Raw genomic sequence first — 10,451 nt, forward strand, 5'->3', positions numbered from 1 at the left:
CCAATGCGATTCCCGATCCAGCGTCCGATCTACGCCGCCGAAGACCGAACGCGCCCGCGCCGCGCCTTGCGCGCCCTCGCCACGCCATCCCGAACACGGCAACCCTCGCCGGTGCGCGCACCCGCGCGAGCGCCGCGCCGAGTCCCCGCCCGAACGAACGGCCCGCGCCGCCCCTGCTCGAGCTGGAGGAGGGAAGGGCCCCGCCGCCGCCGAGCCGCGCGGGCTTCGCCCGGCAACGTCCGCCGGCGGCGGCGAGGGAAGGAGGGGCCGGAGGGGCCTGCGCTGGCGGCGGCTAGGGTTCGCTCCCGGGCCGCCCGCGGGATACACGGTAATATATAAACTTTGGTCAGAAAGTGCGTCTGGTTCTTGCCGCCTACTTCACAAAACATTTCATCTCCTTGGACTTGAGAGCTAGCTTAATTCTCTTCTTCTTCTTGTAGTATCGTAGCTGTTTTAGCTTTTCATCCAGCTCAGACCTGACGCTCTTGATCTCCCATGAAATCGTGCAAGAACTGTCCTCACGGAGCATCGTAAACTTTTATTATCACTGTTCTCTTCCCACTTCAAGCTAATTCTACCCAAACATTCCGACCTGCAGCTGTAGAGAAGTCGCTCAGGCACTCAAAAATAAACCAGGCTGAGACATATATGAGATATGACACAAATATTTTTCGCTGGCGCATAGGGGTGTTGTCCGCGTCTAGTTAGTTTATACTCCCTCCCGTTTAAAATATAATCTGTACTACTCTTTTAAAAAGTCAAACTTTGACCAGTTTTATGGAGAAAATATCATGGTCCACAATACCAAACCAATATACTTTGCAAGAATCAACGGCCCAAAAGAGCGTGACTCATAAACAAATTATAGGGTTAGCCAGCTTGTTTCCGTATTCGTTCTTTGGATTTAGTTCCCGTCGTGTTCCGGTTTCGTTTTTTTGATTATTTTGTTGGTCTTTTCATTGTTTTCATCTTTGTTCTATTTTCTATTTTTTTTCTCTTTTCCCTTTTATTGACCTTTCGATTTTCCATTCTTTTGTTTTATTTTTTACTTTTTATTTGTTCACTTTTCCACCACATTTTGTTCTTCTTTTTCTTATTTCATTTTATATTCATTTTTATTTTATTTCTCTTTGTCCCTGTTTCGCTTTTCTTGTTCTTTTGTTTCCATTTCCTCCTTTTCTATTTCTTCACTTATTTCATTTTCATTTTTTGGTTTCTTTTGTAGAGATTAATTTTGTTAAATACTTTGTTGGGGTATTAAAAATGTTCTTTATGGATAAAAAGAGTGTTCAATGTATTATTATAAAGTTATCACACCCATAAAAAATCTTACCATATTTTAAAAAATCATTCTAGCATTTAATAAATATCCAATGCGTATAGAACACATTCTTCATGTATTCAGTAAAATATCATAATCTGTTTAAAAAATATTCATCTTGTATTAAACAATATTGATCATGAACAAAAAATATATTCATCATTTTATTAAAAAAAGTCATCATGTTTTAAAAAATTCATCTTATATTTGAAAAATCGTAGTGTATTAAAAAGAAGATCTCTGACACAACTAAAAATTATATCAAAGTTCTTTGAATTTATTGTCTCTGGCTCCATCCTTTGCACTTTCACTTTTCCTCTAGCCTCGCTGCAAAAGCTATAGAACGCCAAATTTGCGCAAGCTGGACTAACACCATAGATTTTGAAAAGCCGCATGAGCCGCTCGTTCCAATGGATAAGAACATAAAATCATTGAAACACATTGTGGTTGGGGACACACACATTGCATGGAAGGTTGTCGGAGCGCTGTTGTGTTGCTATATTGTCGAGGAAGAGGTCAAGAACACAAAAGAGTGAAAACAGGATAACCACTTTCTGCCATTACCACTTTGACGAGATGAAGCGTCGGATGATAATCCACAGATCTAATACTTATGATCCACGGGACAACACCACCACAAACTCCTTGATGTGTGCCTGTCAGCCATGTTAACCACACTTGGACGGGGGCAGAGTCATGCGACGTTGCCTCCACCGTTGAGTCGCCATAGACATGGACACACAAAACTCACCTGAGAAAAACTTAAACTACACTCCAACTTTGTTCTGTGTTTTCCTCGTCTCCTCGTGGTGAAGTGCCCACCGAAGACAAGGGAGGCCGCTAGGCACTTGCGGAAAAATGGAGCTTCTCTTCCTTATGCCTTGTTTTCAGAAAGGTCTCTTCCTTGAGGCTATAGGGTCCAATCCAACCATATCCTTTTTTTTAAGCAATGCAACCATATCCTCTAGGATGCTGGGCTTCACAGTCGTGGAAAAGCAGTGCTCCGATGTATACTCTTGGCCCATGGAAAACACAACCCGGCCCAGACCTGGTTAGATATACTTGGACAAGGCCCAGTTGCGGTCCATCGAGGCGGCCACGAGAACTGGGTGACGAACAAAGCCCCTGCAGCTCGTCTCTCGTCTTCTCCGCCGCCATGGCCTCCGACCTCGGGCAACCGTCGCCGGCGAAACGCCCGCCGACGGCGCCCACCACGATTACCGCTATCGGCGAAGACCTCCTTTGCGAGATCTTCCTCCTCCTTCCCTCCCTCCCGAGCCTCGTCCGCGCCGCCCTCGCCTGCCGCACCTTCCTCCACGCCGTCCGTTCGTCCCCCGCCTTCCGCCGCCGATTCCGGGCACTCCACCCGCCGCAGATCCTTGGCTTCTTTTGCGACCCGGGCCGCGAAGCCGTCCCTCCCTTCGTCCCCCTCCGCAGCCGCTCCGACCCGGACATCGCCGCCGCCGTCCGCGGCGCCGATTTCCTCCTCACCGGATCCCAGAAGACAGCGGCGATTCCACCCTCGGGTGGGAGCTGCAGAGCTTCCACGGCGGCTACGTCGTCCTCGTCAACAACGCCACCGACCAGATCGCTGCCTACAACCCCCTCACGCAGGCACTGCATCTCATCCCCCACCCACCCGAAGATATCATCTTCTCCATCTCCCCTGAGTTCCACATCCTCTTGTCGGAAGAGGACCAGAGGGTGTTCCGTATGGTCTGTGTCCAACACCAGGACACGCCGAGCCTCGCCGTCTTCTCAACCGCGACCAGGGAGTGGCAGGTTTTGCCGTGGGTGGAGACCCCGCCACAACCTGAAGGCGACATCCGCTTGTTCTACCATGGCACGCAGCTGAATGGATTTGTTTACTGGAAACACGCGAGCCAAGCCTATGTGCTCGCTCTCAACACCGCGACAATGCAATTCTCTAGAGTGAACTTGCCGCATTTCTTGGCAGAGATAGATCATATGCTGTTTAGGCTTGGTCAGACCAAGGATGGGAAGCTCTGTATGGTTGCAGCAGATGACTCTGACCCAAAGATAGGAACGCTTGTTGTTCGTGTCTGGGGAGCCGATGATGACGGTGTTGAGAAGTGGATGCTGGAAGATACTTTTTCACTGAGTAAATTTGTTGATGTCACCAAGTCTTCAACAGAGTATGATACCACGGTGCAGATTGAGGCATTCGTCGATGGCTTTCTGTACCTCTGTATTAAGTATGGTGAGCATACCGAGTCTCTGGTATCCCTCTGCCTGGAAACAGGAAAGCTAAACAAGATATTTGATGATACATATACAAGCCCTGCTCATCCCTACATCATGTCATGGCCTCCTTCTTTGGTTTGCAACAAAGTGAGCCCGTGCTTGAATACCCCGGTAAAGTATTTTCAAATGTTTGGTCCTTAGGTTTTGTTTAAGTTACTTCCGAGCATTGGATTATTGTATAGTCGTCATAATCTGCCATTAATTCCACATTTTACAGTTTTAGTCAACTGTTTTTTATTTATTCCTTACTCAGCAATTGCTTGATACTTATTCTTGATAAAGTAGCACACTATCATGTCTGATTCGCATAACTTATACTACATGAATTCAGTTGCAGATTTTATATTAGTAGGAGGGTGCAATATTTAGCATGTGCTTGTGCAGATTTTATGATAGCACAAGGACATAGAGTGCTTGTCATGCTCCCCATCGTTTGCCATTTGGGCAGATCATATGAGATGGCATTGATGTTATTAATCTTATTTCATTACCATTTACTCTTGTGGATGCTAAACTTGTCTATCGTTGGAATCTATACTCCATAGCATTGCATGATTTGTTTGTCAAAAACTTGAATCCTTTACTTATGCTCAAATATCCTTTTTGGGTGTTAGGAGGATTCACAAACCAAGATTACTGGAGGCAGTGTTGAGGACGCTGGTTCTGTGGGCACAAAAGAAACTCCCTCTGTTTTAGTCACAGCGCCACAATCGCACAAAATTGATTGATGACGATGAAGCCAAAGTCATGGAGATAGAGTTTTTTTTACTTTGTATTGGGGATGATAAAAACTCAGCAAGCAAAATCACTGCATATGCATAACTGACAACTGTGAGCGATCGTAAGTTGAGAATAAGTGTTGGCTTAGATAGCTTTAGGGAAAAGGCAGAAAGAGAGTTGATGGAATTTATGCTATCTTGCTGTGGATTGAGTTTCAGGCCCTTTTATACTTATCTTGACTAGTCGTCTGTCATGGGTGCACTATTTTTATTCCTATCTTGACTAGTTGTCCATCATGGGTCCACTATTTATATCCTTATCAATCCAGTAATTTTTATCATTTGACTCTAACCCCACCTTCCATTATGGAACTCAGTTTCCTTTTGATTGTTTTCTTTTTGCTTGTTTTTGGATGTTCTAGAGAGTTATTTAAGTTCAGCAGTAATTATTAGGGGTTTACTACAAAGAGAAATGAGCTTAGTTTGCGTAGATTTGCTTTGTCATGTCCGCTTGCATACGTTAAGGACTACTCCCTTTGTAAACTATTATAAGCTGTTTTAGACCTAAAACGTCTTAAATAGTTTGCAGAGGTAGTACTAACATGCACTCCCTCCGCCCTAAAAATAAGTGTCACTGACTTCTACAAATTAAATCAGCGACACTTATTTTCGGCAGCGAGGAGAGGAAGGGGAAAGGGATACCCATAGGGTGGCAGTGCTAGGGTTCTCCCATGGCGCTCGGGGAGCGCCATTTTTTTTTCTTTTTGGCAAAGTGGATGTGGGTAAAATCATGTACGGTTAGACTAAATATTGTGCCACTGCGGTTGTCCGACATCAAAATAAAAGGACCGGCTTTAACCAGCAAACATTCCTTGGGGAGGATGACAATTGCAAACGGTTCGCATGACGATTTATGTTGATTGAGGATGATGAATTTAATTACCAAACATGACAAATCCGTCTCGGTTCAGTTTTTTGTTAGTATTTGCCGTACTTGCGAACTAAAATATTTCATCCTCGCAACAATATAAATTGTCATAAAATATATTTGATTTGTTATCTCCTCCTAAGGAACATCAGCTGAATAGCATTACAAAAATAAAATTGCCGTTGGTTCAGGCCTGTGTACTTCCACCGAGAGGTGAAAGAAGTATTGAAAGTACTAGATTGTTACTACTTACTATTATCTCCGTTCTTAAATATAAGTCTTTTTATAGATTTCACTAGACTACATACGGAGTAAAACGAGTGAATCTACACTTTAAAACATGTCTATATACATCGCTAAGTAGTTTGTAGTGAAATCTCTAAAAGGACTTGTATTTAGGAACGGAGGGAGTACAATTTTTACCAGTGTAGAATTGAGGATTGAGGCAACAAAGAGATGACCAATGTGCGTTGATTGAAAAATCTTCAATTGGTGAAAGAATGATGTCCCTTGGTAAAAAGATATATTTTCGTGGAAAGACATCTCCCTTGCTAATTAATATTTTTGAATGGTGAAATTGAATTAACTATGCGAAAAATAATGTAGCACACCATTCAATTTATTTATGCACTTCAATGATATCTAAACTTCACAGCTCATTGACTAAAATTGCAATAAATTAATAAAAGTTGAAAACAAATTTACAGAACATATAATAATATTGCAACAAAGCGGGGGCTTTATACTAGTTTATTCTAAACTGACCCGCAATATAGCATACATGTTAAGCCACATCACGCTACAAAGAACCGTTACTTAATTATATATCAAGTACTCCCTCTGTTCGGAATTACTTGTCGCAGAAATGGATGTATCTAGATGTATTTTAGTTCTATATACATCCATTTCCGAGACAAGAAATTCCGAACGGAGGGAGTATTAATCAAGTCCTTTCGCCAAAAAGAGGATCAATCAAGCCCACTAAATCTTGAAAGTTGGAGCATACAAACATTCATATCCTTTGGTTAATAGCCATCACCTTTTCGGAAATGATGTCTCTCCATGGAAAGACACGTTCCTTAGCTGAAAGATGACAGTTGGCGCGTGTGAACAGTCACACCCTTTGGATCAAAAGACACATTGTCTTGGTGAAAAAAACCTCTTCGTGGAAAGACACATTAGTTCGTGAAAAAACGTCTATTGACGGAAAGACACACCCCTTTGGTGAGATGATGCCTCTTCATGGAAAGACATGTTAGTTTAAAAGATACTCCCTCCGTCCGAAAATACTTGTCGGAGGAATGGATGTATCTAGATGCAATTTGGTTCTAGATACATCCATTTTCATCCATTTCTCCGACAAGTATTTCCGGACGGAGGGAGTACATAATAAAATTTGAATTACAAATCACTAAACTTAGTTTGTAACTTTCCAGAATATGTAACCATCAAAATTGTCTCAATCGTGCCAACAACTCATGTAATAAACTTTACCATTTTAAATTTGTATACGTTTCAATACATTTGAACTTTATGGCAGAAAAAACAAAAATATTTGAGAATTGCAACACTACCCTCCCCATGCACTCCTATTGCCCAGCTTAGGGCAAGCATAGACCCTCCCCCTACCCCAGCTGGCTGCGCCGACATGCATACCAGGCCTCCTACCCCCGCTCTTATTGTCCCGTCAAGTATAGCCCCCTTACCTACGCCGCGGGCATAGCTCCCCCCTATACTCACCCCCTTAGACCTAGGTTGCAGCCAATACTGCTCCCTATCTCAACTCTACTGCTACTTGCTGATAGCCTTGCTGTGGAAAACACTTTTAAATCGATGCTAGCCGTTGTGAATCGACGATGTGAGACTAAAAATGATGCACCAATATCGGCCTTACCCATAAAAGACAGGAGTCGGACGTGTTGCCTCCTAGGGCACCCGCACCAGCCCGTCGTCGTTGCACGAGTCTGCGACGTGGTGAGCGACAGAGACGTGTGTCAACGCGTGCCTCCTCCTCTCCTCATGGCGGCTGCCGGTGGTAGTCGCCATCTCCCTCTTCCCCTTCTCACTGACCCTACACTCCGCTTGGCGGTGGTGCGAAGAGACGGTTTTTTTAAGGCAAAGAGAGAGCTGCAATGGCTTTTTTTTTTTGAGACAAGAGAGCTGCAATGGCTGGATGCTGGCTCACAGAAAATACAGCCCATCCCAGGCCCATGCTATTATAGCGTAGTCCAGGCCCAACTATTGCCCATCGCGGTCGAGTGAACTGGGACACGCACTCCCCCCTGCCGCTCGTCCCTCATCTTCTCCGCCGCCATGGCCTCCGAGCTCGGGCAACCGCCGCCGGCGAAATGCCCACCGACGGCGCCCACCACGATTACGGACATCGGCAACGACCTCCTTTGCGAGATCTTCCTCCTCCTTCCCTCCCTCCCGAGCCTCGTTCGCGCCGCCCTCGCCTGCCGCACCTTCCTCCACGCCGTCCGTTCGTCCCCCGCCTTCCGCGGCCGATTCCGGGCGCTCCACCATCCGCAGCTCCTTGGCTTCTTCCGTGAAACCGGCCGCGAAGCCATCCCCCCCTTCGTCCCCATCCGCAGAAGCTCCGACCCCGACCTCACCGCCGCCGTCAGCGACTCAGCGGTTCCGATTTCTTCCTCTTCCGCCTCCCTGAAGACAGCGATTCCACCCCCGGCTGGGAGCTGAAGCCCTGCCACGACGGCTACCTCGTCCTCGTCAACTATGTCACCGAGCAGATCGCCGCCTACAACCCCCTGACGCAGGCACTGCATCTCTTCCCCTACCCGCCCGAGGAGATCCTCAGCAAGGATCTGTCCCCCCAGCCGCCCAAGGAGATCCGCATCGAAGTCCTTGAGTTCCATATCCTCTTCTCCGAGGAGGACCAGCGGGTGTTCCGAATGGCTTGTGTCCAATTTCGAAACATTTGTAAGGTGCCGGTGTGTGTCTCTGTCTTCTCACCGGCCACTAGGGAGTGGCAGGTTTTGCCATGGCCGGCTCCACCACAGCCTGTGGATGACGACGGAGACAACTGGTTCGGCTTTTACCCTGGTATGCAGATGAATGGATTCGTTTATTGGAAACACAAGAGTAAAGCCTATCTACTTGTTCTCAACAACGAGACACTGCAGTTCTCTAGACTGAATTTGCCGCATTTCTGGGGAAAGATAGACCCTACGCTGTTTAAGCTTGGTCAGACCAAGGATGGGAAGCTCTGCATGGTTGCTGCAGATGACTCTGACGCAAATATAGGAACGCTTGTTGTTCATGTTTGGGGAGCTGATGATGACGGTGTTGAGAAATGGATGCCGGCAGATACTTATCCACTGAGTACATTTATTGACGCCGATAAGTATTTAACAGAGGATGATACCACGGTGCAGATTGAGGCCGTTATCGATGGCTTTCTGTACCTGTCTATTAAGTATGATGATTATACCGAGTCCCTCGTATCTTTCTGCCTGGAAACAGCAGAGCTAAACACGCTCTTTGATGATACATATGCAAGCCCTGCTTATCCCTACATCATGTCATGGCCTCCTTTGGTATGCAACAAGGTGAGGCCGTGATTGAACACCCCAGTGAAGTATTTTCAGATGTTTGCTCCTTAGATTTTGTTGAGTTACTTGCGAGCATTGGATTATTGTATAGTCGTGATAATCTTCCGTTAATTCCACATTTTGCAATTTTGGCCAACTGTTTTTACTTATTCCTTATACATCAATTGCTTGATTCTGATTCTTGATAAGGTGGCAGACTATCATGACTGATTCATGTAACTTATAGTACATGAGTTCAATTACAGATTTTATATTAGTAGAGGAGGTTGCAACGTTTAGCATTTGTTTGTGCAGATTTTATGGTAGCACAAGGATATAGAGTGCTTGTCATGCTCCCTATCATGTGCCATTTGGGCAGATCATATAAGATGACATTGGTGTAATGAATCTTCTTTCATTTTCATTTACTCTTGTGGATGCTAAAGTTGTCTATCATTGGAATCTAAACTCTATAGCATTGCACGGTTTGTTTGCCAAAATCTTGAATCCTTTACTTACTCTCAAATATCCTTTTGTGCCTTAGGAGGATTCACAAACCAAGATTACTGGATGCAGTGTAGAGGATGTTGGTTCTGTGGGCACAGAAGAAACTCCCTCTGCTCTTGTCAGAGCGCCACAATCACACAAATTTGATTGACGACGATGAAGCAAAAGTCATGGAGATAGAGGTCTTCTTTACTTTGTATTGAGGATGATAACAACTCTGGCAGGCAAAATCACTACATATGATGCATAACTGACAACCGTGAGCGATCTTATATTGGGAATAAGTGCCGACTTAGATAGCTTTAGGAAAAAGAAAGAGAGTTGACGGGAAATGTGCGAGCGGAAGTTCTCGATATCTTGTCTATTGCCAAAGCTTTGCCGGTTGAAAACTAGCCTCTCTGGAGTGATCATGCTGTAATTTTTCTCATGAGATGAGCTTTTGTAGAAACGTGTTGGTACTTCAGTTTTTGGTGCTGTGAAAATGTCATGTTTTAGTTTCCTATACTTGTATATATCAAGGGAACACTGGAGCCATAAGGTAATTCTAATGAATGTAAGTATGTAACCCAATGAGCGTAAATAGCAGTATGTCTAGTTAGCAAGAGCTAGGCCATGGAATTTATGCTATCTTGCTGTGGGTTGAGTTTCAGGCCCTTCTATTCTTATCTTGAGTATTCATCCATCATGGGTGCACTATTTATATTCTTATCAATCCAGTATCACTAGTAGAAAAGGGGGCAATGGTCTAGGCCGGTCCAGCCCATTAGTCCCGGTTCAATCCAGAACCGGGACCAATGGGGGCATTGGACCCGGTTCTTGAGCCCCGGGGGCCGGCCGGGCCACGTGGGCCATTGGTCCCGGTTCGTCTGGACCTTTTGGTCCCGGTTGGTGGGACGAACCGGGACCAATGGGCCTCGCTCCTGGCCCACCACCATTGGTCCCGGTTGGTGGCACGAACCGGGACCAAAGGCCAACCTTTAGTCCCGGTTCGTGCTATCAAGCGGGACCAATGGTGGTGCCTATATATACCCCCTGCTCGTGAGCAGAGCACTCCCAGTGCTCTGTTTTTCGTGGCCGGCGAGGGGAGAGCTTGTGGTGCTCTAGCTCACCTCCTATGCACACGAGGTGTTCGATGGAATGCCCGAGCCACACTACTTAAG

The 10,451-nt window shown here is 45.6% G+C and overlaps 2 pseudogenes; both read left to right on the plus strand.

The window, feature by feature from the left end:
* The first annotated feature begins 2,440 nt into the window (after positions 1-2,440).
* LOC119311417 lies at positions 2,441-4,597 on the plus strand (annotated as a pseudogene).
* A 2,949-nt stretch (positions 4,598-7,546) lies between these two features.
* LOC119306041 lies at positions 7,547-9,712 on the plus strand (annotated as a pseudogene).
* Positions 9,713-10,451: the final 739 nt, after the last annotated feature.

The sequence above is a fragment of the Triticum dicoccoides genome, chromosome 5B, assembly GCF_002162155.2.
Source record: "Triticum dicoccoides isolate Atlit2015 ecotype Zavitan chromosome 5B, WEW_v2.0, whole genome shotgun sequence".
Classification (NCBI taxonomy): Eukaryota; Viridiplantae; Streptophyta; class Magnoliopsida; order Poales; family Poaceae; genus Triticum; species Triticum dicoccoides.